This window comes from Orcinus orca, chromosome 20 (genome assembly GCF_937001465.1).
Source record: "Orcinus orca chromosome 20, mOrcOrc1.1, whole genome shotgun sequence".
NCBI classification, from domain to species: domain Eukaryota; kingdom Metazoa; phylum Chordata; class Mammalia; order Artiodactyla; family Delphinidae; genus Orcinus; species Orcinus orca.
Window position 1 is genome coordinate 20,402,640 of NC_064578.1, and position 27,274 is coordinate 20,429,913.

At 49.1% G+C, this 27,274-nt stretch overlaps 1 long non-coding RNA gene across 4 annotated transcripts in view; it reads left to right on the forward strand.

The window, feature by feature from the left end:
* The window catches only part of LOC117197007 (uncharacterized), a 234,244-nt gene that overhangs the window by 24,902 nt on the left and 182,068 nt on the right, over nt 1–27,274 (forward strand). For 3 of the 4 annotated variants that reach the window (XR_007474105.1, XR_007474104.1, XR_004477474.2), the window contains exon 2: nt 19,069–19,207. The exons of the other annotated variant lie outside the window; for it this stretch is intronic. This is a non-coding gene — a long non-coding RNA (uncharacterized LOC117197007). The remainder of the gene's footprint in view (nt 1–19,068; nt 19,208–27,274) is intronic. 4 annotated transcript variants of the gene reach the window in all.

Here is a 27,274-nt window from a genome sequence, read left to right on the forward strand (position 1 = left end):
CTAATTATTTGACATTTTTACTTGTTCGACGTGTGATGCTTTAATAATTCTGGAACCTATTTTTGTGACTGATGTTAGGTAAGGAGCTAGGTAGGAATCTACTTAGTTCCTTATGTCATATGAATAGGCAGTTGTTTTCACACCATTTATTGAACTGTCCAACATTTCTCAACTGATATGAAATGCTTCCTTTGTCATGGTGAATGTTTCTATACGTATGTGTTTTTGTATACATATGTGTGGGTGTGCATTACCCATGCCTAGATCTCTATCTGTATATTTGCATTCATAATTTGGTTCTGGTGCCATTTTTGAGGTCTTTGCACTGTAACAGCAATATAACAGAACTCTCCTAAGTCTGTTTTGCTTAGCACATTTAGCAAGTACATATCTAGTGGCTGGACATAAAGAGCTACGTTTCCAGGGGTCCTTACCTTCTGAGAACTCTCATGTCCTTGTGAGTGGGCTGACACTGGACATGTTTTCAAGGCTGAAAGTTTTATAAATAGTTAAATTACCATCTGAAATCCTGGAGTGGATCCTGCAATAGAAAGACATTAGAGAAAACTGTTGGTATCCAAATGAGGCCCGTAGTTTAGCTAATAATATTGTACCAATGTTAATTTCTTAGCGTTGACAGTGATGACAGTTATGGAAGATGTCAACATTAGGGGAAGCTGGATGAAGGGCATATTGGAAATCCCCCCAATTACTGTTGCAACTTTTTAGTAAATCTAAAGTTATTCAAGGATAAAGAAGTTTACTTAAACATTTTATTTTATTTTTTTGATCAGCATGCAGTGTTGATGCAAGAACAGTAGAGATGCAGTCACAAGCTCCTCTGGGGCAGTCAGTGAATGTGTCCCAGAAGGTGGAGCCTCTGAAGAGTGTGGCTTCTGAAAGACTCTTTACCACTTTGGGATTCGGTTCTCATTTTTCTCACCATATAATGGGAGAAAGTTGTGAAATGAAGCCCTTTCCCCGTTTGGGGGATAGGGTGATTTGCTCTGTTGGGAAGTCCCCAGGCTCAGAATTCTTTGAGCATCTGCAAATGGCACACTCAAAAGATGCTTAATGAGTTTTGCCTTCAAGCAGGCATAAGTCATCAAGTTGTAATACTGAAAGAGTGAGGAGCTCAGGTCAGAAGAAAATCATTTGAATTGCGGGTCGACAGACTGGCCTGCCGTGTGGCACAGCACTTACATTCTCAGAGCCTCGTTTGCTCATCGGTAGAATGGGGATTAAGAAACTGCTACCTCTCAGGGCTGCCGTGACACTTGAACATGGTAATACATGTGGAAAGCATACCTGTCAGTACCTGGTGTGTTGTCAGTGTCTATGAACACAATTCCCTTCCTCACTTCCCTCACTCTTGCAGCACTTTAACTCCTGTTCAGACTAATATGGCAGCGAAGGAACGTTGGTTAACAGCTGAAATCTCATTTAGAGTTTGTCACCATCCTCTTCCAAACTGTCATATCACTCAGTGGTTACGTTTCTTTCTGGTGCTGGGGACAATCAGGCAGGCGAGATACTTTCTCAGTAATGCAAAATGTGATTTTTCCAGGATGATATTGCACGGGGAGGACATGGGAGTTGAAAGGAATTTTTAGTAGGCTCACTGTCACAAATCGGATTAACAGGAAATAAAACAAGGCTCAGGCAGTACACGGGCAGGGTCAAATTTCTTAAAAAGCAGGCACGCAGTCTTGGCAGAGGTTTGAATATCAGCCCCATTCTGGGTGCAAAACAAAGAGGTAAAAGCAGGAGCTTTGGCAGGGCCTCCACATCACACAGACCAGGAGGGAGGGCACCATTCCCATACTCTGCCTGCAGATAGCCCTTCCCAGGGTTCTGCAGTATACTGCCCCCAGGGGGCGCTAGGCAGCCCTGGGGACACATCTTGGCTCCCAACGGCAACTGAGACAAAATTCCTTAATCCCTCCAGGCTTGATGTCTGTCTGTAAAATGGGGGCAGGATTAGATGAATCAATAGGATCTACAGCATCTGCTGCAATACAATTTTTTTCCCCACGAACTCTCATTAAAATTAGTTGCACAGAATCCATTGCTAGGTGAAATTCCCTATTTTTTGGCATTGCTGAGACTATCTGAAAAATACAGCATATTGTACCAAAAAATGGGATGCACGAGGCCATGCATGGTATGATGTCACTTTTGTAAAGTACATAAACAGTAAAAACTAAACTATATACCTCCAAGGGATACATATGTATGCATATTGATGTTTGTATATCTGTGATGTATGTATATCTTGTATATCGACAGGCAGTTTGGTGGTTTATGAATGCACGATTCAGGATGGGACTCACTTCTGTCAGGGAGAAGGCAGAGATGGAAGGAGAGAGGAACACTCAGAAGGTCTCAGCACTTTAGTAACAATACTCTCAGGCCCAGTGGTTGGACCATGAGGATGGGTTTTATGGGTTTTTTTTATATCTTGCATATACCTAATGTATATTCCATTACATAATTTATTTATCTTATTTTTATTTATTATTATATTTTTTTCAGTACGCGGGCCTCTCGCTGTTGTGGCCTCTCCCGTTGTGGAGCACAGGCTCCACACGCGCAGGCCCAGCGGCCATGGCTCACGGGCCCAGCCGCTCCGCGGCATGTGGGATCTTCCCGGACCGGGGCACGAACCCGTGTCCCCTGCATCAGCAGGTGGACTCTCAACTACTGCGCCACCAGGGAAGCCCTCCATTACATAATTTAAAGAAACCCTAGATAACCACTCTGAAAGCAAGTTTATGTTAAAAGGTTTATTGACCGAAAAAAGAAAACCAGTCCAAAGTACGTTATCAGTCATGAGGTGTAGGGGCAGCAGCATAAAGACAGTGAAACCCCTCGGGACATTAAGCTTCCGAGCCGTCTGTTCACCCTTCTCTGGTGTGGCGTGCTTCCTCTGCTTCCCTTCCCAGGCACCCAGGCCCTGGGCCGGAGCTTCTCGATCCACCTCTGACCGCTCTGCCTGCGCAGGCTCCCATTCTGCTTTGGGCTCTGTTGTCTGCTCCCTGAAACTTGCCCTGGGGCAGGAGCTGGAGGGTGTGACTTTCACAGGAGGTTCCTTGTCTGCTCTTTCTTCTCACTTTTTCCTTGTAAGGAGGAGGAGCCACCCACCCTGTCCTCCAGGGTCTTTCTGCACGTGGCACACCCTCTCTATCACCTGCACCTATGTTAATGGTCTTGTTACCTGTCCGTCATCCCCAGCATCAGGCACTCAGCAAGTTCTCATTTCCTTCTCCCTTTCCGTGATCTGCTCACTCAGTTTCTCCATCCCTACAACAGTCCCTACTTCAGATGGACACTATGACAACCCTAGGAGAAAGCCAGGTGGTCACCCCCGCATGGGAGCTGGAATAGAGGAGACAGCCTGGAAACAGCTTCTTCTCCCAGGCTGCCTTGGTCTGATCGAGCAGACCTCTTTGCCTCGGGGAGCCTTAATATTCCTATCTGTCAAGTGGGACATCCTTTTCTGCCTGTTTTGGGGGCTCCTCGTCACTGATGGAAGGGAAAGTGCTTGGACAGGTTAGAAGCATCCTCCGGAGGTTCCAGTAGAGAGTAGACGTGTCTCCAGAGACTTGCAGCATCTGTCCATGCAGCTGTCTGATGGCCCGTGTCCCTTGTTGGTTATGGAGGCATTGGTGGCGACAGCAGTGCTTTCAAGTGCTCCCTCATGGCCTTGCCATGTTCACACGCCTTCCCTTCTGCCCAGCTGCTAGGCTTCAGGGCGAACGCCCAGTTCACAGCATGGGACCTGTCATCTGTGGGCCATGGGTCCCAGGGAGGTCAAGGCCTCTTTCTCGGGTTTCCCCTGGGAGCGGAGGGCAGCTCCTCTTGACTTCCACTGCCTGCCCCTGGTGGGCTTCAGCCGGGAGTTCCCCGTGCACCACAGCTGTGACTCTGGACACGGTTTGCTACATATGGAAATCAGCCTCCGTCTGCCTGGGGAGCGGTTTCCAGTTTTCAGTTCCCAGAAGGTGCTGGAATGCAGACGGGTCTCTCTCTCCTGCCCCAGGAAGCAGACTGTGTTCACAAAACAGGTTTGGAATAACCAGTCACAATTGGGAAAGTGGGGACAGCAAGGAGGAGCTACCCTGGGCTTGTGGCCTCAGAATTCCGGAGATCCACACGACGTTAGCGTTCAGGATGACAGGGTCACACATCCTTTCAACCTCCTACCACCACGCCTAGGACACCTCGCTAATTAGGCTGTGTTCACCACGGGCTGTCATGTTCCTTTTATTTTTTCATTCCACCTGGGCCAGGTTTTAGCTGCAAGACCTTGGACAAGTGACCTCAGCACCCTGAACCACAGTGGCATCATCTGTAAAAAGGAGAAAGGATGCCTTGCAGAGTTATTGTGGAGATTAGAGCTCACGGGTGCAGAGTTCACAGCAGCCTGCTGGAGACCCAGAACAGTCGAGTTATTCCTCAAGTCCTTGCTCTGTAGCATTGTTGTGCCACCAGCACATAAAGCCTGACTTCTGGGGCACAGTGTGGGTATTTGTTGACGGTTTGATTATTGTTTCTATAAATTCTAAAATCTTAAAATGGGAAGCTGGAAGGAGAAGATATTTTGAGCTGAAATCTCTGTTCTTTTCCAATTTATTTTTAAGATATAAGGCATTAAGTAAATTTATTTCCACCCTCTCTTATCATTGAGGTGATGCCACATCTGTCTGCTGAGTGGGCTCCTGAAGGCTGCATGTCCATACTTTGTTCATCTGCTCGTCTGGGGTTCGTTGCAAACACCCACCGTCTCCTTGGGCCCCGGTCCTCCGGACCGGCGAGCTGCAGAAAGCCCAGTAACCAGTCAAGGCCGTGTTCTTTCCTCTGATAGATGAGGTCAAGCCACACTTGGCATATTTCAAATGTGTTTTCCCTAACTTGCTACCTCCTAACAAAGAAAGAGACATATCACACCCTCATTAGCTTCAAAGAGAAATAATAATGTTTGTTTTTTTCTCCTTTTCTTGCATTGGCAAGGGATTTAGCTTTGCTTAAAGGAAACACAGATGACGCTAATGAGACCACAGTGTCTTAATTTGCATATTAGATGAGATAAATATTGAGCTAATGAACACCTAGGATGAATTTTCGTTGCCTGGGACAATTGTTCTATGGTGATAGTAGTTCTCTGCTACTTACCCAGGAACAGAACAATTTGAAAGAGAATCACTTCCCCACAAATACTTCAGGCCAACCAAAAATGCTCCCAGGAAATGTCATCCAGAAATTCTTACGTTAATTTGCAATAAATCCTGGACCCTCTTTCAAGTTAACCCTGATCCTGTTGGCAAGTAATACCAACGGAAGGTCTGTCCCACAGACCGGAGAAGAGCTGAGTGGGGCTGGGAGGGGCTGTGGGCAGGAGAAGTTGGTTGGTCACATCTAGGGTTCTGGCAAAGGGTTTGAAAAGAACAACCTGGGTTGGACAGTCATTTACTCTAGGAGCGGGACTGGCTACGTAATTTGCCAGGCCCCGTGCAAAATGGAGATGCAGGGTCCCCTGTTCAGAAATTAAGAAGTTCAAGATGGCCGTAGCTGAACATCAAACCAACAGTGGTCCTTCTAAGTAGAGGGGGCTTTTGTTCTACTGCACAGCTTACACACTTTTGAAGTTTGCCCCATCTGTTGTGTATGAGCTTTGAAGAGAAGAAAGAAAGGGGGAAAAATTTAAAAAGAAGTAATATTTCACATCTAGCTCATTTCAATGAATTAAGCGAGTTTAGATGGATATAAATAAAATTAAATGGAAAAAGAATGCTGAGCACCAGGCCCGCCACGGTTCCGCTGCCCCCTCTCCCTTTCCTCTCCTCTGTGCATCTGTTTGCATCTGTGAATAGCTGACTAGGGCACTCGATTCTCTTCCCACACCCTCCAGGACTGCTTCCCCACCTTCAGCAATGCTTGCTCAACTTTCGACTTCCAAGTGTTAAGCTTTGCTCTGCCTTTTGTATTTTAATTGCTTTCTCTCCTGCTTTTAATGAGCAATCAGGGCTATTTCTTTATTGAGGACCTGCTGGCAAATTTCAAGCAGACTTGTGTGTATGAAAGGAACAGGTGAAATCCACGTTCTCTGGCATGAATAGCTGTGGGGAGGCGTGGAATAACCATCTATCTAAGGGAAAATGTCCACTTAACTTGCAGTCTTAATTCAAAGGAAATGTCAAGTACTCAACTCTGTGCTTTGTGGCAATTGAAGAGAAGATTGGAAGGAGGGTTGGTGAAAATAACTGAGACCACAGCCACTGCGGGGGAAATTAGCTTAGGTAGGTGTGCGTGCCTGTATTTAATGCCCAGTATTGCCCATCAGAATTAACTCCCTAGCAACAAGTAGGCAGGAAATAAAGGCCGAAGTATTGTAGGCTAAATTGAGAAGCCATAAACTCATCATTATGGGGTAGTAAGGGGTTATAGTTATGCAGGGCACACTGTATCGTAGGATTGCTTCCAAGGAATGGTCGTTCTTGCCCCAGATCCTTCCTTTGTCTGATTCATAATAATGTTGCCAGTGGGATATTTGTTTCTTCGAATTTCTGTATGTTTCTACCACCACCTTAATGCCCTGCGCTCAGCTGGCTGCCGATACATGCCTGTTGACGGACAGAGATGTAGACGCCATCAAATGTGTTTCCTCCCCGAAGGAGTGGAAACCCCGTGCCTTCAATTAGTGCCTTTCCTCCTGGCTGGAACTCTTCGGTATGACAAAGGCATCAGGTTACAGAGGGATGTGGGGAATTGTCCTAGTAGTACCACAGATGTCATACATGTCCCAAGCTCTCAGAGACAGCTGAGTTCGATGATAGGAAGCGTGACGATGCGTCTGTGTCATTTCTATGGGGCTCCCCTGTGCCCTGAAGGACAAACTTTCTGGCTTAGACGTATAACAGCGTTGCCCCACATGGAAGCAGGGCTTTCAAACCTGCCAATTTGACTACTTAGGTCAAATTGAGCCAATATTTTATGAGTTAAACATTTTTTTTAAACCAAACCATTGAAATGACAAATTGTGACCCTTTATAAAGACAAGCTCCTCACTTTCCCCACCCCAAAGCAACTGAGAATGGTCTGCTTCCTTTAAAGGGAGGACTGGACCTTTGGAAGGTCTGAGTATTCCATTATGTCAGCCATAGATGTGGGTGGGTGACATGTCGTATGTCTTTCTTCGTGTGTCGGTGTGCTGCTGCGGGCTTGGCGGTTTCCAGCTCGGTACCCGCCTTGTCAGTCTGAGCGTGCCCTGGGTCACGTGCATTATCTCAGCTAGAACCCTGGACCATTGCGTTAGTCTGCTAGGGCTGCCGTCACAGGCTGGGTGGCTTAAACAACAGACATTTATTTTCTCACGGTTCTGGAGCCTGGAAGTACAGGATCAAGGTGGTGGCAGGTTTGGTGGCCTCTGAGGCCTCTCTCTTTGGTCTGCAGATGGCCACCTTCTTGCTGCTCCTCACGTGGCCTTTTCTCTGTAGCTGTGCATCCCTGATGCCTCTCCTGTGTCCTCTTCGTATGAGGACACCAGCCATATTGGATTAGGGCCCACCGGAGAGACTTTATTTTGATTCAATGACCTCTTTCAAGGCCAAGGTACTGGGGATTAGGGCTTCAATATACCTGAATTTGGGGGGACACATTTCAGCTCTTCATGGTTATCAAGTCACTTCCCTTCCCATTACCAAGGGCAAATTGTTCAAGTGTGGAGATCAACCGAAAACATTTAAAGAGACTGGTGGGGCACAGATGCTTTGGGGGAGAAGCATGGAGATGTGCTTCTTCCTTTACCACAGCCTCAGGCCTTCTTCAGGTCACTCCAGCCCCCACCCCTTCTCCTGTGGGTGCAGTCTCCCCAGGGCCTGGCATCAGAGGGCATCTCACAGGCCTGGCTTTATCTGCTTCTCTCCTGCTGGACAGATGTTCGCAGAGCCTCTTTGGTTGATATTGTCGTCAAGGTTTTATTAGTGATGACAGAGAGAGATGAGAGAATGGAGGTAAAAAGATATAGAGACTCTGGGGGAAGGTTAGGCCTTAGGCCTCTTCAGTGTTTTGTTTTTCAGTTTTGGTCCTTAATCCATCACCCCCTTCTGCCTGTCTCCTGCCCCCTCTGTTAAAAGATGCAGCTTCTACAAGCAGAGAGGCCTCTGACAAGCAGAGAAAGAAAGACAACAGGACTTCAGCATGGGCCCAGGTCACTTGCTTTGCTTAGCTCGACATTGCCCATTGGCTGTTGTCAGGCAGCTGGTAATTTATGGCCTCTGGTCAAGAAGGGTGGGCCGGAAACCGCCACCTTCATCCCCCACGCTTGCTGCGTCCATGCCAGCGCCTTCCGTAGCTTCTGTCTGCTGGGGAAAGCTTGGGGGCTGCCACCCTACCATGGAGCCCGTGACCCCGCAACCCCGGAGTGGCCTGTCTGGCACCTGCGATCTGTCCAGTAGGTAGCCACGCCCTTCTTCTGAAGGCCATGCAGCATGACATGCCTTACATTTTGAGACCCAAAATAGCTGTTCTCAGTGGCAGTTTCCCCTTCCAGATGGTTCTGTTCTTCCATAGAGGTGATGGTTCATGCTTGAAGAAGCCGTGCCCCAGAGGAAAAGTCCAGGCGAGGACAAGCAGGAAATGTGACCCCCATGACAGCAGGGCTCCCTTCTCACTGTGCTCCAGTGTCACTGTCCCTTTAAGGTCCACACGCTCCTCTTCTGAAACACCCCCCCGCCCCCCGATTCCAGGCACATCCATCTCTGAGCACCGCGAGCTCCTCAGCAGCATCTCTGGGGCACACCTGCTTACCCTGTGCAGACAGTCTCTGGGGCAGAGCCTCTGTCCTTGCACCTGACCTTCAGAATCCAGCATGGAGCTGTGCACACACAGTTACTCAGCAAGTAATGTATCAAATGAGCAGGGTGACGATGGATGACAACTAACAAGGCTCCTGCCCCTCCTACACCTGCTCAGGTGTGACTGCTTCTGGGGGCCCGCTGCCCCCAACTCCACAGTTCACTCCTTCCTCTGTATAGCCTTGCACATTTGTCTAACTTTTATGTGCATATTACATAGTAATTATATTTCTTTGTTTACCCATCACTCTCTCCACCCTAGCAGAATATGACCCATTCTCTTTGGTGTTTTCCAAACCTAGAGCTAAGTGTGGCCCTGGGAAGGCGCCATGACGTGACATGACTGTTGAACTGAAATACACTTAACTAGGAGGAGAAGTCATGTTGCTTGAAGTATGCTGGCTCTGGCTCTGGCTACTTTAGAAGCAATGACTTCATTTAGTCTCATTATTTATGAAGCAAGTGCTATGCTGAGGCAGGGTCCTGGGCATTACAGATGAAACAAATGCATGCTTGTTGAATTGCTTCCACTGACTAGCAATTTTCAAAGAGGTTACCTCTCTACAGCCCACTCGAATCGGATCAGGGGATGTGTCTGTTTTGGTCACTGCTCAATTGAACAAACCAGTGCCTACCTCAGTGACTGGCAAATAAGGCACTCCGTAATATTCATAGACTAAATGAATGAAGAGCCTGTGAGATAGATAGTACTGTAGCATTTTATGGAGAAGTTAAATCACTTGCTAAAGGCCATTCAGCTATTACCTGGCAGAACCATGATTCAAATCTGGTCTGTTTGACTCCAGAGGACATGGTATCTCCACGTCCCCCATCCTCTCCCTGTCTTGCACGATGACAGTGTTTCCATTGTCATCAACTGAGAGCACAGATGCTGTCATGTAAAATGGGCCATGCGTGAGATGCAGGAAAAGTTCTAGGTGGGACTGGAGGAAGTGTGGGTTATTATTGTTATAAATTATCTTGTTTTTCTGCAAAACACCAGAGGAGGACTCAAAGAGAAGGTGGTCATTAGCTGGGTCTGGTAGAATTACAGGTTTGTGACCTTCACGTGATGGTGAGCAGAGGAACCTGCAAGGTGAATGCCAGGCCTGTGGGAGAGGCAGAGTGGGCCTTGACCACCCCTTGTTTGCCTGAGGAAATTAATTCAGCCAACTTATATCAAGTACCTAGACTGGGCCTGGATCCTGGAATGGACAGAGTGTGTCTTGTACCCTTGACTAACTCGTGACCTACTCAGGGAAACAGAATCATGTTCTGCTCCCCGCAGCTTGGCCATGGGCTGGGGCAGTGGTCCCTGTACAGCCCTGTTGTATGGGGTCATCTAGTGGTGTGGTGGCATTGCTCATGGCCTGGATATTTCTCTGGGAGAGAGTCTCAGGTCTGTGGGTGTTTATTGGCCAAGGTCTGATGAAGAGAGCCTTTGTTTTTCACCAAAGTAATCACCTCTGAAGGAGTGGGAACTCAGCTCCTGTCATCAGCCCAGAGCCGAGGAGAAATTAAAGGTTTTGATCTGCAGTTGATCAACTCTTAAAGTCACAGTGTGGGGTGTTTCTGAGCTTGGTCTGTTTTTTTGTTTGGATTTGTTTAATATTTGCCTTATTGGTGGGAAGGGCTCTCCTTCATTTAAGACACATGGGAAGTGCTTCCTGATGATTTATGCCGGGGAGGGGCCAATCTGTGGGATAGATAACAGGTGCTCTTTGGGGAGCATTAAAATGACATTATTGTGAAATACTTATGCTAATGAATAGCTCAAGTGATCACTCCTGGGCTGACGGCTCAGGAGTAGCTGTCACTGCCCGAGGAGCAGGTTACGATGGCAGCCTGCTCTGTGTCGATGCTCCTTGACCTTTAATGAAAAGGCAAGAGACGGGATAGACGCTCAGTTATTTATCCCCAGTTATGGATCTGCTGTTTTTAATATTTTAACACGTTTACTTAATCCCACTGCAGTCTCTGCAAGGAGCCATGATTATCCCCATTCTAGAGATGAGGAACCGGAAGCTCAGAAAGCTCAAGTGAGTTGCCTGAGGTCACACAGCTTGTCAGAGGTCTAGCTTGCTTTATCTGGTTGGAAGATGGGTGTCTCTATTCTCTGTAATGCATTTTCCCTCCTAGACTTTAGAATTCCACTCACTGGCTTTCAAGATGGCTTGTTGTGCCTTTTCTATGACAGTTGGAAAGATAAAGGACTGAGAAAGAGTTGGGTCTCATCTGACCTAGGAGGTGAGGTGGGCTTCTGTAAGCCTCTCATCCCCCTGGCTAGGCAGGCCTAGTGTATAAGGACTCCTCAGGAGCCTGAATACCAGGGCCTGCTGGGGAGGGTGGGTGCAGTCACTGTGCACTAACCATTATCCTATGGACCTTATATGGGCTCACGTTTGTAACGGGCAGAGCAGCCCAATGCGGTATATACTATTACCTGCATTCTACGGAGGAGGAAATGGAGGTATAACGATGATAAATGAGTTACCCAACATCATTTGACAACCAGGAGACAGGGCAGGAATTTTAAACCACTGGCTTCTAACTCCAAAATCCATACTTTTCCCATTAGGTCACCATGTCTCCTAGTCAGGGGCAAATGGGAAAGTACAGAAACATTCTGAGGGAATGTGAATGAGGGTGATGGGAAACGAGCAGTTGTATGTGGGAGGGGACAGCGTGTGGGGGACGCCATCCTGTGTGAGAGGAGTCGGGGCACAGGACGTGGGCCTGCAGGGTGGGCGGAGCTGGCCTTGGCTGTGCCGGTCTGTTCTGAGCAAACCCTTGTAGTTGCCCAGTGTAGGGGCAGGGGGCAAACTTCAGATGTGGAGAGAGGGTTAAAGAGGCCCTCTCACCCTCTGTGTGGTGCATTCAAAAAGACTGAGCTAAGGGCTTCCCTGGTGGCGCAGTGGTTGGGAGTCCGCCTGCCGATGCAGGGGACACGGGTTCGTGCCCCGGTCCGGGAGGATCCCACATGCCGCGGAGCGGCTGGGCCCGTGAGCCATGGCCGCTGAGCCTGCGCGTCCCGAGCCTGTGCTCCGCCGCGGGAGAGGCCACAGCAGTGAGAGGCCCGCGTACAGCAAAAAAAAAAAAAAAAAAAAGACTGAGCTAAAAATAATGGGTGTCCTTTCTTTGAGATTTATATGTACCCATTGCATGAAATGAACAAAGATGAAACCAACATTATATTTGCCTTAAATATTCTCCTCACTTCAAACTGTTATTCTCCCTTCCAATATCTTGAGACAAGTGTGGGCGGGGCCGGGTGTGTGTGTGTGTGTTTATTTTGTTTTGTTTCACGATAGCCTGATAGCCTGCAATAAAGCCAACTCTGGTTAGAAAGAGACATTTTCGTTCCACATCACAAAGTGTGAATGAGAAAGCAGGAGAGGCTATTTTCTGTTCTTTTATGACTGATATTTGGACAAAGTGACCACAGCCAAGCTTGTAGCTAATGATGGAAAGGGGAAGTTTAATAGTGTTGCACAGGCTGGGTCGTGGCTCTATGAAGGGAAGTTTAGTGTTACCTACCCTACCTCTGCTCTGGGCTTTGGATAGCAAACACAAAGTGACTCGTGTTAGTAAATAGGGTTTAACAATGCTGAGGTAAAAGTGGAAGGTTGCCCCAGGGCTCATGTTGGAGCCATAGTTGCTGCACATCCTGAGGTTAGACTGTAAATATCGGGACCTCACTGGCTGGGCTTTAGAACAAGTTCTCAACTAATAAGCAAACTTGAAGAGTTAGGAACATGATTCCTGTAGCCAGAAGTAGACAGTCTGGTGCATATAGACCATGGGGAACAAGCATCGCGGGGGCACCCGTTTACTCTTTCAAAGCATATTTATTGAGGGTCTACTAGAGAGGGGCTAAAGATGCATTTCCCTCTTGGAGCCCACATTCTAAAAGCTGGTGATCTGGGCCAAATGATCATTGCACTATTTACAATAGCCAAGATGTGAAAGAAACCTAAGTGTCCATCGACAGAGGAATGGATAAAGAAGATGTGGTATCTATACACAGTGGACTATTACCCGGCCATAAAAAAGAATGAGGGCTTCCCTGGTGGCGCAGTGGTTGAGAATCCGCCTGCCGATGCAGGGGACACGGGTTCGTGCCCCGGTCTGGGAAGATCCCATGTGCCGCGGAGCAGCTGGGCCCGTGAGCCATGGTCGCTGAGCCTGCACGTCCGGAGCCTGTGCTCCGCAATGGACGAGACCACAGCAGTGAGAGGCCCGCGTACCGCAAAAAAAAAAAAAAAAATGAATGAAATAATGTCATTTGCAACAACATGGATGGACCTAGAGATTATCATACTAAGTGAAGTTAGGCAAAGACAAATATCATATGATATCACTTATATGTGGCATCTGAAAAAATGATACAAATGAATTTATTTACAAAACAAATAGACTCATAGACATGGAAAACAAACTTATGGTTACCAAAGGGAATAGCAGTGGGTTGGGGAGGGGGGAGAAATTAGGAGTTTGGAATTAACATATATACACTACTATATATATATCTATATCTATATAATATATAGCACAGGGAACTGTACTCAATATCTTGTAATAACCTGTAATGGAAAAGAATCTGAAAAAGAGTATATATGTATATATGCATAACTGAATCACTTTGTGGTACAGTTGAAACTAACACAACTTCAATTAAAAAAAAAATGAACTGCAACCTCCCCTACATGGGTTGTAGATTAACAGACATGCTTTAGGGCAGCGCTTTTCAAATGGGGTGCTTGTTAAAACACAGGTTCTGATTCAGTAAGTCTGGGCTGGGGCCCGAGGTTCTGCGTTTCTCTCAAGTCCCAGGTACTGCTGGCGCCGCTGATCCTGACCTCACCGTGGGGAGCGCAGTCCAGGCTCCCAGCCCAGCGCGCTTTCTATGTGGTCTGTTCACTTCAGTCTGTGGAGTCACACGAATCAAGTTCTCCTTCCAGCGTGTGAACTTCAGCATATTCAGTAAATCCATTCGTCATCTTGAGGACGGGGCTAGAGATAGGGATCCCCTCTCAGTGTAGATAGAGACCTGGTGGAAGCACCATCACCTGAGTGTAAGGGTCGAGACTCTGGCCTCGAGTAGAGCAGATTGCGGGAATACACCTTATTGCACTTTCATGTTCCACTTGGGCTGGATTTCAGGGGCTGCCCCTAATTGTATGGAACTTGAACTTGGTCCAAATTTATGACACACCACCTTGTATATTTCGGAGGAGCCCCCAAAACACAATTTGCTCCTTTTGTCTCAATAAAAACACTTGTTTTCAGGTCATGAGTGCCTGTGTTATTGCAGACACACACACACACACACACACACACACACACACACACACACACACACACACACACACACACACACACACACACACACACAAATATTCTTCGTTGTTTCTGGTTACAGTTTTCAGATCGGGCCACATTTCAGCAACACAATTAGTCCCCAAATGCCAGAACTCCCAGTTGAGATGCTGGGATTTCAGCAGTTCCCGAACATCCAGTTTCGGGAGGCTTGGTTTCGTTCAGGTGCTCCGTTACTCCACTATAACCGACACTCAAAAGCGACAAGGACGAGGACATCGGAGCTGGGAACTGAATAATGGCCTCTGAAAATTGGAAATCCATTTAAAGTGGGAGGCCATCTCGTCCGCACCCTTGGTAAATGTTATAAAGCAAAGGAGCTATAACCTCTGAATTAGTGTGGAGAGAGAGGCAGTGGAGTGCAGCAGGCTATCAGGAAAAGGGTATTGTGTTTGGAAATGAGGGTTTGATGCACGATGAGAAGCAGAACGTGCAGGCGTTTTTCATTTGGCCAGAGATCAGCAGCTTCTGCTAGCGAACAGTTCCTGGAGGGATGAAATTTCATCGGGGAGAAAGGGGACCGACACGCAGCCGGCAGAGGCAGACGAGTTTCCGAGACGAAGAAAAATGCAGTCTAGGTAAATGCTGTTTACTCTAAAATATGAACTACAGAGAGAGTAATTGTTTAATCATCTGGGGCCTTTGAACAATTCACTTTTTGTGGCTCTCTTATCCGAGAGCCATTACCTCTGTGCTGCCCACCTGTTCCTCTGCCAAATGGGAATGTAACCCAGTTAATGAGGCCATTATCCAAAGCTCACTACAGAAGGAGGGGGAATTTCACCTGGGACAAGGAACACAGAAGAGAAAAAAAAAAGTACTGTTCTGTGACCTTCCTTTGCTCAAAAAGTTTGGAGAAAATGGAATTGTTCGTAAGAAATGGCAGGAGAGCGCAAAGCACAGTTTACCCCATGAATGTAATAGCAGTAGTGCACATACTTGCTGGAAACCACTGGACTCTGAATTAAAGGGCCACAGATCTTTAGATTTCCACATAATCAAGGACTGATAATCACCGTGCATTGTGCCGCCGGCACAAAGTAGCATTTAACTTACAGGACTCACATTTCTTTGAAAACTCACCCCAAAGTTCCAGCTTCAGGCTTTGCTTTTATAAATGTGGTTGCTGGAAACTACAGGCAAAACCAGCTTTTTTTTTTTTTTTTTTTTCCCTTTCTCTCTTTAAGAGCGAACCTAGTAAAGTCGCTTAACGTTTCAGGATGCCTGCACAATATTTTTAAGTCGTTTGCAGATAAGGGAAGATTCCGTAGCCCCAAGAAACAGAATAAATGCCAGCCACCTTCATTAACCTGCTAAATTTCAGGAGAGATAATGGTCTCTCTTAGAGAGGCGCACTGGTGGTTATCAAGCCTGCGGACACCTTTGTAGTGACGGATCGGGAATGATCGGGGGCAGTTTGCCGCAGTTCATTTCCAACACCATGGAGCTTGTGGTTATCCATTTGTTCAGGCGTTTGACGTCTATCAGGGCCTGCGCCGGGAGGCCATGGTAAGAACGAACAACAACATCAAACACAAAGAGACCCGGCTCCTGCCTGCTCTGTGTTTACAGTCAAACGTGTGAGACAAACACAAACCAAAGAATCAGATGGAGAAATCTGGGATGACGACTGCCGTAAGTAGAAGGAGGACGACCTGGCACTCTGGGAGCTAATGGCAGGAACTGACCAGGTCAGGGAGGATCAGGGAAGCTTCCAGAAGAAGCAGTACTGAAATGTTCATCCTCTAAGCATAATTCCTTAGTTCCTTCAATGTTTAAGGGTTTAGCTCACCTTTTCTGAATGCTCATCTACTCTGATCTTCACAATAGAAAAGCAAGGCAGAGACTGTTGTCCCCACGTCACAGACAGGGACAGTGGGGCAGGAGGGGGCGAGAGCAGGCTGCCCAGTAGAGCCCAGCCTCTGGGGTTGCGTGCCGTCCTTGATATCAGTCAGCCTTGTGTCTGCTTTTTGTCTGCTGCTTTCTGGATGATGTTTCACATATTAAGCCTGATAAGCCTTAGCTGTGACCAGCTTCTCAGCAGTGGTGAGACTCGAGTCACTGAAATAAAATATTCTTCAGCTGCTGCTGTCAGCTGGCCTCCCCAGATAGCCATTGCCGTGTCTGTGGATTAGTCTCTGCTATAGCCCTCTGCTGTCCCCTCCTAGATTCTTAGCTCTCCTCTGCTTGATGTTTCCAGGGATGGGACCCTGGCTGCCTCCTGACGTGGTCCCCTATCTGGGGACAGCTGCACGTATTAGCAAAATCTTTAGGGTAAGCTGCTAAAGTGCTCACGGTGTCTTCTGCTTGGTCACATGGCTTCTGGTGCAAGAATTAATGGAGGGACTTTAGCAGAAGTGGAGGGAAAGGACTGGGGACCTTCTGGAAGCCAACAGTGTAATAGCATGGGGCACATGAAGCCTGCTCTGAAACATGTGTTTGTGCTGGGTTTGTTCAGGGATAGAATGCTATCCTTCCTTACTCCCCATCAAGGGTAGAACTCTAAAGAAGTAGGACCTGTCTGAGACATCCTGAGTGGTCCTCCCAGCAAATAAAATGGGTACACCCTCTACTCCTCACCCGCCAGCACATTTTCCCCTCGCTTGATGTTTCTGCATGAACTTCATAAAACAGTGGCCTGTGAATTAGATGAAGGAGGTCCTGGGGGATCCCCGGGGGGCTGGGATCTATGCCCCTGACCCTGACGGACTTGCCACAGTGGTTGGAGGTGAATGTTTCCTCCCCACGCTCTGAGCCGTCAGCCCCTTTGACATTCTCCTTCTGGAATCACTGGATGCCCTGGAAATTACAACTGGGAGTCCAGAGCTGTGAATTCCCTTGTTTCTTTAGGAGATGACTATTGTAGACCCTCCTCGCTCTCATAAACAGGCTGTAAGTGGAGTGCAGAGCTGGCAATGGCAGTTTCCCCACGTGGCAGGCTGGCACTCAGGAGGTGTGATCAGACCAGGAAAGGTGGGGAATTCACGCCACAAAACCTCTGCCAGGTTTTGAAAGGAAGCCCTTTGACTTTATATAGGGAGAGAGATGAAAGAGTAAGATATCTCAGGAAGAAAATGACCTCTTCCAGATACACACCTTGAAGCCTGATACTGTCCTCCCCTACCTGACAAGATGCTTGGCTCTCAAGGAATTAGAAAACAAAAACCTTACTCTGCTCAAGAGAGAGGGTTGGATTTAACGTTCAGCTGATCAGGCTCTACTAAGCTCTTCCTGTGAAACAGTGGCATTGTATTGCCTACTCTAAGCAACATGTCACAAACAGTGTCTCATTGTTTGGGGAGAGCCTGACACATGGATTCAGTGGTGCCCATTTTGCAGATGAGAAAAGCCAGACAGGAAGAAGCCGTACAGTTAGGACTTTGGATTTGCTAGCCTAAGAAGCCCTCTCCTTTTTCATGAGCCAAGTTCTCTCCTCAGGAGGCAACACCTGGTGCTAAGGCCTAAGGATGGCTAGAGGGAGGAGAAAGCCTCAGCGGCGGGCAGGCTGTAATTTGTGCCGCCGAGGACATTCAGTGCAGTAGGACAAACAAGGCTAACAGCACAGAAAACAGGTGGAGGCTTTTGTGTAGTGAGATTTGCATTCAGGTGTGAAAGAAGGATCTTAATAACAATCGGAAGATGGGTGCTATAGACCAAATGTTTGTATCCTCCCCAAATTCATATAGTGAAACCTAATCCCCAATGTGGCAGGATTTGGAGGGGAGACCTTTGGGAGGTGATGAGGCCATGAGGGTGGAGCCCTCATGAATGGGATTCGTGTCCTTGTAAAGGAGACCCCAGAGAGCTCCCTTGCCGTTTCCAGTGTATGAGAACATAGTGAAAAGATGGCCCTCTGTGTACCAGGGAGTGGGCTCTCACCAGACACTGAATCTGCTGGCACCTTGATCTTGGACATCCCAGCCTCCAGAGCTGTGAGAAGTAAGTGTTTGTGGTTCCAGCCACCCAGTCTGTGGTGTTCTGTTACAGCAGCCCAAAGAGACTAAGACAGCGGGGATTCCTGGTGAGACACTGGTGTGGGCGGAGGCCGGTTGGAGGCGCGGTCAGGGAGTGTTCAGCTGAGGCTGGTCAGACCTTTGCAGTTGGTTGCCTGCAGGTGCATCTGGTCACAGAGAGGGACGAATTCGACGGCTTCCCGTGCAACTGCATTATCTCTGATGCAGTGTTTCTGGCCCTCGACACTGTTGACATTTGGGGCTGAGTAATTCTTTGTTGTGGAGGATGTCTTGTGAACTTTAGGATGTTTGACCGCATCCCTGGACTCTACCCCGGTGTCGTGACGACCAGAAATGTCTTCAGACTTTTGCCAAACGTTCCTTGGGGCAGCGGGGGTGAGGACACTCCATCCTCGTGGCAATCTCAGCAGATGACTTCACTCTCCTTTGTGCTGATGTAGGAAAACAGAGGCTAATGGTTACAAAACTTGTACCCGGGAGCGTGGGGTTTGGAAACCACGTTTGTTCCGATCCTTGACAAGACTCTGCCTGACTGCCGTGGGGGGAGCAGGGTCAGGGCCACCTCTTGGACTTGGTGGTGGTGAGCTTTGATCTGTTTTCTCGTGCTTTGGAACTTGCCCCTGGCCTGGTTCGCTTATCCAAATAGGGAGAAGGGCCCTGTGCGGCACGAGAGCGAATTGTTGGATTTTCAGCCCTTTCGGTGCGGCCTATTAATGTTATCGCATGGCACTCTGTGAACCGATTCATGCGTTCTCAACATTCACTGAGCTCTGACCACGTCCTAGGCGTGATGCTGGGTCCCGGGGAAAGAAGGGTGGACAGATCACAGCCTGATCCCTGCTCTCACGACTTGATCACAGCTGGAGACAGACAACAAGACATTAACAATCCCCACGGCAGCAGCGAACCCAAACAGCACGCTCTGATGGGAAACGCCGGGATGAGAGAACCGGCTGGATAGCCCGAGATCTGAAGGCTGAGGAGGTACCGGCTCTGGAGGTAGGTGGAGGGTATCGGAGACAGAGGGAACAGTCAGTGCAAAGACCTGCAAGTGAGGAAGAGTTCGCTCTGTTTTAGAAATGGGCAGAGGTGTGCGGGGCTGGATTTGCCAGGAGATCACCACCCTAACACTAGTGGTTGAGCACCGGAAGTGCCCAGCTGATCGCCCTGTGGACAAGATTTCCGGAATAATGATGACTTCAGCGCGGAAAAGAATAGTGGACCTGAATGTGTCTGGAGATCCTCATGTACTCCCGGCCTGATAACGTCTCAGGAGACACATCATTGTCTCCACATGTGTCTGTTTCTTCCCCAGACTTTCAAAAGCTGGGGAGGAAAACATTGTCCTCTACCCGTCTGGGTTCTTCTGGCTGATCTAAGGATTAAGTTGACGTTAGACACATTAACAGGAGAACATCAAACAAAAGCTTGGTAACGTATATACGTGGGAGAGAGCCGGGAAAATGAACTCGCCATGTACGCCCTCACCTTAAGTACCACTTCCAGTTAAAGCCAAAAGAGGATGTTGGGGGCAGTGGTTTGGGACTTCAAAGGGGAGGAAAGTAACTCACATGGAGACGGAAAGGCAAATGTTTGGTAAATAAATGTTTGGTGGGCCCTGCAGAGACACTGGGACACAGAGAGGACGCTGATCTCCAGGCCCCCTGCTGAGTTCCCCGCAGCGAAGCCCATATTCTCAGCAGATGTCTCTGCTGATAGCGCTATTCTGGGAACAGGCCCTCTAGCTAAATTCTTTTAGTCAGTTAGGGGGATGGACAAAGTTTCTTCCTAAGTCTTTCGGGCCCTGATTGTTTTCAGCTCAAAATAATCCACATGCCCCAAAGTGAGGTTTTGGGGAGGCAAGTTCTGCCCCCCTACACAGACCCACTTGGGTCGCCTCCATAAGGAGGGGCGGGGGGTCCTCGGGGACCCCCCTGTGCCTGTGCCGCCCCTGCATTCCCTGCTCTGCGTCCAGCCACTCAGGGCTCGGAACACTTGCTGGCCTCAGGAGACCCCCGTGTTGTGCCTACTCACGTCTTTCTCCAGCCGTGAGGCCCTGGCCGCTCCTGTCTCTCTTGCTGGCTTTGTTCCCCGATGGTCCCGGGATGGATTCTTCTTCCACCTTGTGTCTGAGTTTGCCTGCAGCCTGGCCTTTCTGTCAGGCCGGGTGCATTAGAAGCGGGTGTGGGAGCCTGTGCTCTGACCCTGGCTGGAGCTCTGCGAGCCAAGGGAAGTTTATGCCCCCGTGCCTGCCTCTGGGAGGGAAGTTTATGCCCCCGTGCCCGCCTCTGGGGATGCACTGCCTCCTGGCTGAGGGCCTTGAAGGGGCTCAGCGTTTTCTGGACTAGGAGGCAGCCCCGTGGCAGGATGAGACACGCTGGGGTTTGCAGTCCACAGACTTGAGCTAGAATACAGGCACCAGAAGGTAGGAGCGGTGGAATCTCAGAAAGTTCCTCCACCTCCTGACACATGGGTGCCCGGGTGCCAGCTCAGGGTCGAACTCCCAGCCCTTCCTCCCCGGGATGGGGGCCTCACCCAGTGGCCGCGTGTGCGCCTCTCACCCCCAGGTCTCTCGGATGCATTGCAGATGGAGGAAGCTCCTCCTCGGCTTTAGTTCTCCTGGAGCTGGAGGAGACCGTAAGCTTGGGCATTTGAGGTGGGTTCAAACCCAGGCCTCACCATCCACTGGTTATGTGATTTCAGACAAGTGCCTCAATCTTGCTGGGCCTTCAGTTCCTCAGATGTAAAATGCAGATAATGGCCCCCTCAAGGAGGGCAGCCCGCGCCCGAGCCCTGGCGTCAAGAGTCATCTCCATACATCAGTATCCCTTTTCTTTTCCTCCCTCCCTCCCTCCCTCCCTCCCTCCTCCTTCCTCCCTCCTCCTTCCTCCTTCCTCCTTCCTCCCTCCCTCCTCCCTCCTTCCTCCCTCCCTCCTCCCCCTCCCTCCCTCCCTCCTCCCCCTCCCTCCCTCCTCCCTCCTCCCTTCCTCCTCCCTCCCTCCTCCCTCCTCCCTCCTCCCTCCCTCCCTCCTGCTTCCTCCCTCCCTCCTGCTTCCTCCCTCCCTCTCCTCCTCCCTCCTCCTCCCTCCCTCCCTCCTCCCTCCTCCTCCCTCCCTCCCTCCTCCTCCCTCCCTCCTCCCTCCCTCCTCCCTCCCTCCTCCCTCCCTCCTCCCTCCTCCCTCCTCCCTCCTCCCTCCCTCCCTCCCTCCTGCTTCCTCCCTCCCTCCTGCTTCCTCCCTCCCTCTCCTCCTCCCTCCTCCTCCCTCCCTCCCTCCTCCCTCCTCCTCCCTCCCTCCCTCCTCCCTCCTCCTCCCTCCCTCCCTCCTCCCTCCTCCTCCCTCCCTCCTCTCTCCTCCCTCCCTCCCTCCTCCCTCCTCCCTCTTCCTCCCTCCCTCCCTCCCTCTTCCCCCTCCCTCCCTCCTCCCTCCTCCTCCCTCCCCCTCCCCCTCCTCCCTCCTCCCTCCCCTCCTCCCTCCCTCCCTCCTCCCTCTTCCCTCCTCCTTCCTCCCTCCCTCCTCCTCCCTCCTCCTCCTTCCTCCTCCCTCCCTCCCTCCTCCCTCCCCCTCCCTCCCTCCTCCCTCCTCCCTCCTCCCTTCCTCCCTCCCTCCCTCTTCCTCCCTCCCTCCCTCCCTCTTCCCTCCTCCCTCCCTCCCTCCTCCCTCCTCCCTCCTCCTTCCTCCCTCCTCCCTCCCCTCCCCCTCCTCCCTCCCCTCCCCCTCCTCCCTCCCCCCTCCTCCCTCCCTCCTCCCTCCTCCCTCCCTCCTCCCTCCTCCCTCCCTCCTCCCTCCTCCCTCCCTCCTCCCTCCTCCCTCCCTCCTCCCTCCTCCCTCCCTCCTCCCTCCTCCCTCCTCCCTCCTCCCTCCTCCCTCCCTCCCTCCCTCCCTCCTCCCTCCTCCTTCCTCCCTCCCTCCCTCCTCCCTCCTCCCTCCCTCCCTCCCTCCCTCCTCCCTCCTCCCTCCTCCTTCCTCCCTCCCTCCCTCCTCCCTCCTCCCTCCCACCCTCCTGAATGCATTCAGGGCAAGATCACTTGAGGACATATATCCTTTGTCTCCATATGAGAGCCGCCCTCCCCACCCCCCACCTCATGTAATTGTCAGCAACAAAGTTGGAGAATAAGGCATCTGAAGCAGCTCTCAGCACTGCAACATCTGCACCAGACAAAACTCGAAAAGCCCTCAATCCCCAGTCATGAATGCACTATAAAAACAATGTGGCAGAAATGAAAATTGTTCCATCATAATATTTCACGGTTCTTTTTGACAAAAGCCAAGCCGCCCTCATGAATACACATTTCCCAGCATCTTATGCATTATGCATCAGCCTATAGCAGGGGACCTGGGAATTGCCAGGCCCTAGTAAAGGGCCTTTGAAAGTGCCTATTTTGTAAACAAATGGAGCCCAGACCCCACACTCAGGCTCTTTAGGTAATTTAAGACCAACACTGGCTGCCCGAGTGGGGACCAGCTCTTCTTAGGGCCGTAGATGGCAGGTGTCTCCAGCGTTCTCTGGATGGGGAGGGGTGCTTCAGCGTTCGGTAGTCTCATCTTTAATTTCCGAGTATCCAGCATGGCCATCCGGAGGGGCAGGGACAGTTCCTCCCCGAGCCAGAGCCAGGTGTCGCCGGAATGCCAAACGAGCCCACCAAGGCTGGCTGGGCAGTCAGGCAAATTAGTCAGGACTTCTGACTCCCAAGAGCCTCCACGGGATCAAGCCCTGTGATGGGGGTGCTGGGTGGAGGGGACAAGGAGGTCTGAGCACACAGAGGCTGGCCTGTCTCAGTGGGCTTGCAGGAAGCATCTCTCTTTGCCCCAAGTAGGCAAGCTGGAAGTAGGTATTAAGCGTGCGTTACTGTCAGTGGGAAGTCCCTTGAAGATTATTAACTAACCCCTGCGGTTCAAGGAAGGGGAGACTGAGGCCAGGTATTTTAAGTGACATGTTCAAGGTCACACTGGTTAGTGAGCAGTAGTTCTGGGACTGCTGGAAGCCGGTTGTCTTTTCCCAGCACCTCCCACTGCTTCAATCATGAATTGGCAGCAACTGAAAGGACCAGGGGTAAAATGGTTACTGATTGCTGTGATTTAAGCAAAGGGCAGACGGGGATCCTTACAACAGCCCTGGAAGAGAGCATAATTCAGGGCTGTTTTGTGTCATTTGCAATCTGTCCTCTATGGTAGCCTATTTGAAATGGTGAGTGATGCATGATAGATATCTACTCATTACGTTATATGTGTCACAATAACAAGGTGGTGATTGATTCATTGCTACGTGTATTTATTTCATAAGAATATTCAGCTCCCATTAGGGGGTGCTGCAGATGGCTTTGAATTGAGGGACAGGAATTCTGAACTCCAGTGTTGGTAGGCCCTATTCTTCCCTTCTGTGGACCTCAGATTCGTTCTTGTAAAACGCGGGGCTCCGGAGGGATGGTCTTTGGGTTGCATCCCAGCTGAGATCTCCCACCTGCTAGTGTGTGAGTACGGGCACCATGCAGAGGCCTCGATGAAATCAGGGGGCAGAAGGGCCCACCTCATGCTGTATAAATGCATCTGCAGGGCTGGGTTCCACCATGAGGGTTGGTGGGTGGGCTGGGGGGGTGGGTGTGGGATTGACCCCAGTTAGGGAAGTTCCTCATTACTGCACCTGCTGCTCTACAGCTGTTGGACCCACTTGCTGATTGGTGCAGTTTGACTAATGAGAGCAGGGACAGCTGAAGGCTGATAGAGACAATGAGGCGACATTACCCCTCACAGACACCTGGCAGAATCAGCTTAGGAGACGGCTGCTTCCCCTCCTCTGCTGACCCGGGGAATACACTGATGGGGGAGGTGGCTGGAAGGGGGAAGTCAGGATCATCATGCCACCTCCAAAACCGAGAGCCCACCTGTGACGCTCTAAGCCTAGTATAAGCAATGCTCAAACTGCTGGGCATTCTTGTTGTTGTTGTTGTGAAAACACTCCCCATCTGGAGTTTCTGATTCAGTAGAGATGTGTGCAGATGGGGTGGGGGAAGTTTTGTGTCTCAGAATTCCCAGGTGACACTGCTGGTCCAGGAGCCACACTTTGAGCACCACTGATACAGGAAAAAAAAAAAAAAAAAGAATATCTACATATCCTGCATTTCCATTTCTCAGCATCTTCAAACTACTCAAAACTCCCAAGTCTTTGTAAAAATAAATAATTTCAGTTTCTACAACTGGCACAGGAGTAGGAAGTGTCCTCGAGTAACATAAATAGTTATTTATTTGGCTCCAGACTAAGAAATAATTTCCCCTGAATTATGAAAGGAAAATATTCAAATTGAAAGCCTTAGAAATTCAGAAGAGCATAAAAATGAAAATGAATGGAAATGCCTCACAGAAGGAGAGCAGCTGTTGACATGCTACCTTCTTTTAATTTTGGGCCAGTGAATATGTGTCTGTAGGTCTTTCTACTGGTCTTGTGCAGTTTTCCTAAGTTGGGATCCTTGGGATGTTAAATACTGTTACGATCAAAGTAACAAAAACAATAAAACCAGAAATAACAGCGGTAACACAGAAGATATATTTTAGAGGCAGATCTGAGATTAAAATCTTTGGAAAATGCTGTGGTAACCAAAATTTAAAAGTTGAATAGGTTTTCAACTGGAGGAGTTAAACTCTGATGGGCACTCTAGGAGGCATTTGGGGTGGGTGTATCTCCCATGTAGGTTCCTTATGGAATCCCTCCTCTTCTGCCCATCTCCCCCAGCCCTACCCCAAGCTTTTTAAGGGGTGGAGGTTCTTAGCACTCCTAGGGGAAATGCCTGGAGAGTTATAAGGAATTCTCCCTGGGTATAAAATATGGAGTTTAAAGCTCCTATCACATATCATTCTCTATCGCTGGTCATCCTGGATTTTCCAAAAGGAGCTGCCTTATTTTGTTGAAAATTTAATACGTTAAGCAAGAAATGGTCATTTCACCTCAATTATCAGTCTCTAGACAATCAAGAGTCAGGACTCAAAGTCCATACTTTCCATGGCTGTGACCTGAGATTGTCTTAAGCTATCTTTCTCTTCTTAAAAGGACACTAATTCCTTCATGAGGGTCCCACCCTCATGACCTTATGTAAGCCTAATTACTTCCCAAAGGCCCCACTAAGAAGAACCATCGCACGGTGTGGGGGAAGGGGGAGTTAGGGCTTCAACACACGAATCTGGAAGGGCACAAAACATTTAGCCCGTAATAGCAGCTTTGCTTCTTGGCAAGCCAACTAACCTCTTGGAGACTGTTTACATTTCTTAAAGAGGGATGGTGATGTTGGCGTGATCTGCAAACCATCTCTATTCTGGCCACTGTGAGATGGGCTGGGCGTGGCCAGTGACACACCTGTTGTTGCCCATCTCCCTGTGTACCACCTCCTCTGCCTGGCTAGCCTCTCCTCCACCTGCTCCCCATTCACCTGCCTAATGTCTACTGGACTTCCAAGACTCAGTGTTGCTTCCTTCGGGCAACCTAACTCTCCGGAAGCTCTCACTACGCTGTGTTGATCCAGGTCTCTGTCTCCCCCACTGGGCTTCGAGTTGCTCTGTGAACACAGAGACCATATGTCCCATCTCACTTTCATTCTTTAGTGCCTAGCAGTCTTCTGGGCACATCACAGGTGCTCAGTGAATGTTTGGATCAATGAATGTGGTGATGGACACTGCAGAGAAGGAAAGAGATACAGTAGAGGTATAGCTATAACCACTGGTGAAAAAGAAACATACCAGCAGAGAATATAAGGAAGCAATTAAAACAGCAGTAGGATTGTCCACAAATATTTAAACAAAAATTCCTACCACAATGGTGTAACCAGGCCAAACCAATAGAAAAGCACCTTATCAGGGTGACAAATGCCAAGACCAGTGCTCAAAACCCAGCCAGGTTTCTTGCGAGGGTCTTGTGTTTGCTTGACCATTCCACGCACACAGGGTGATCCCAGTGGGGCAACTGTGTCTGATAGAAGCAAACTCTCTACCTACAAATCATGAGGCTAAGAGTGAGCTCAAGCAGTTAGTGGTCACCTTAATTCACCCACAAAACTTTCTGCATGGCCTGTATTCAGCCAGCCTTTTGATCCCAGACAGAAATCTATTAAAGCCCATTGAGAGAATGAAAAGACAAAATCTGATGAACGTTTTTTACCTTGGTGGATATAAAAGTTGGCACGTTCGATGCCTCTAAGAGTGATCTATTTGCCAGTAGCAATATTACATTAAACTGGGGAAACCATTGCCTTAAATGCAGGCCGAGTGAGTACTCTGAATCATGGCTCAAAATGACATGTGTCCAGGGCCTGTTGAAGCTGGAAAGGATAGAATTAACATTTCTGCTTTAGGAATGTGGAAAAATTCCACATTTTCTCCAAAGGAGTACTTTCTAAGTTTGAGTGGGGGACTAGTTTAAGAATCTGGTGAAAATTATAGAATAATGTGTGTGGTACACGCACAGAGCACTTCATGCTTCTCAGGGAGCTCATGGAATTCTTAAATGTCCAACAGTGCATTCCAGTCAGGAATTCCTACTCCTGGGAGACGATGTGGTCTAGTGCACAGGTTTTCAACTGCCAACGTGAGGAATCACATTATCAGAATCATCTCTGAAACTTTTCGTAATATACGTTTACCCCATGTGGTCTGATAGCAGATCACTGCAACTTCTCAAGAAGGCAGAACCGAGGTGGGGCTAAGGCATGGGTGTTTTGAAAAACACCCCAGTGATTCTCTCGCCCCCTCACACCTCACCCCATCATGAGCAGGAGTGAATAGGAGTGAATAGCTCAATAGCTCAAGAACTCTATCTAATATAGTACTACACGACCCGCTGTTGATTGGATCCGTGGATGTGGAACCACGGATACGAAGGGCTGACTGTAAACTTACATGCAGATTTTTGACAGTACAGAGGGTTGGCACCCCTAACTCCCACATTGTTCAAGGGTCAACTGTATATCTAATAGAGAAATATATCTAATAGAGGTAGACCTGGGTTCAAATCCCAGCTTCTTTCCTCACTAGCCTTCTGACCTCGCTCAAGGAACATTTATTTCCTCTCTTAACTTCTGTTTCT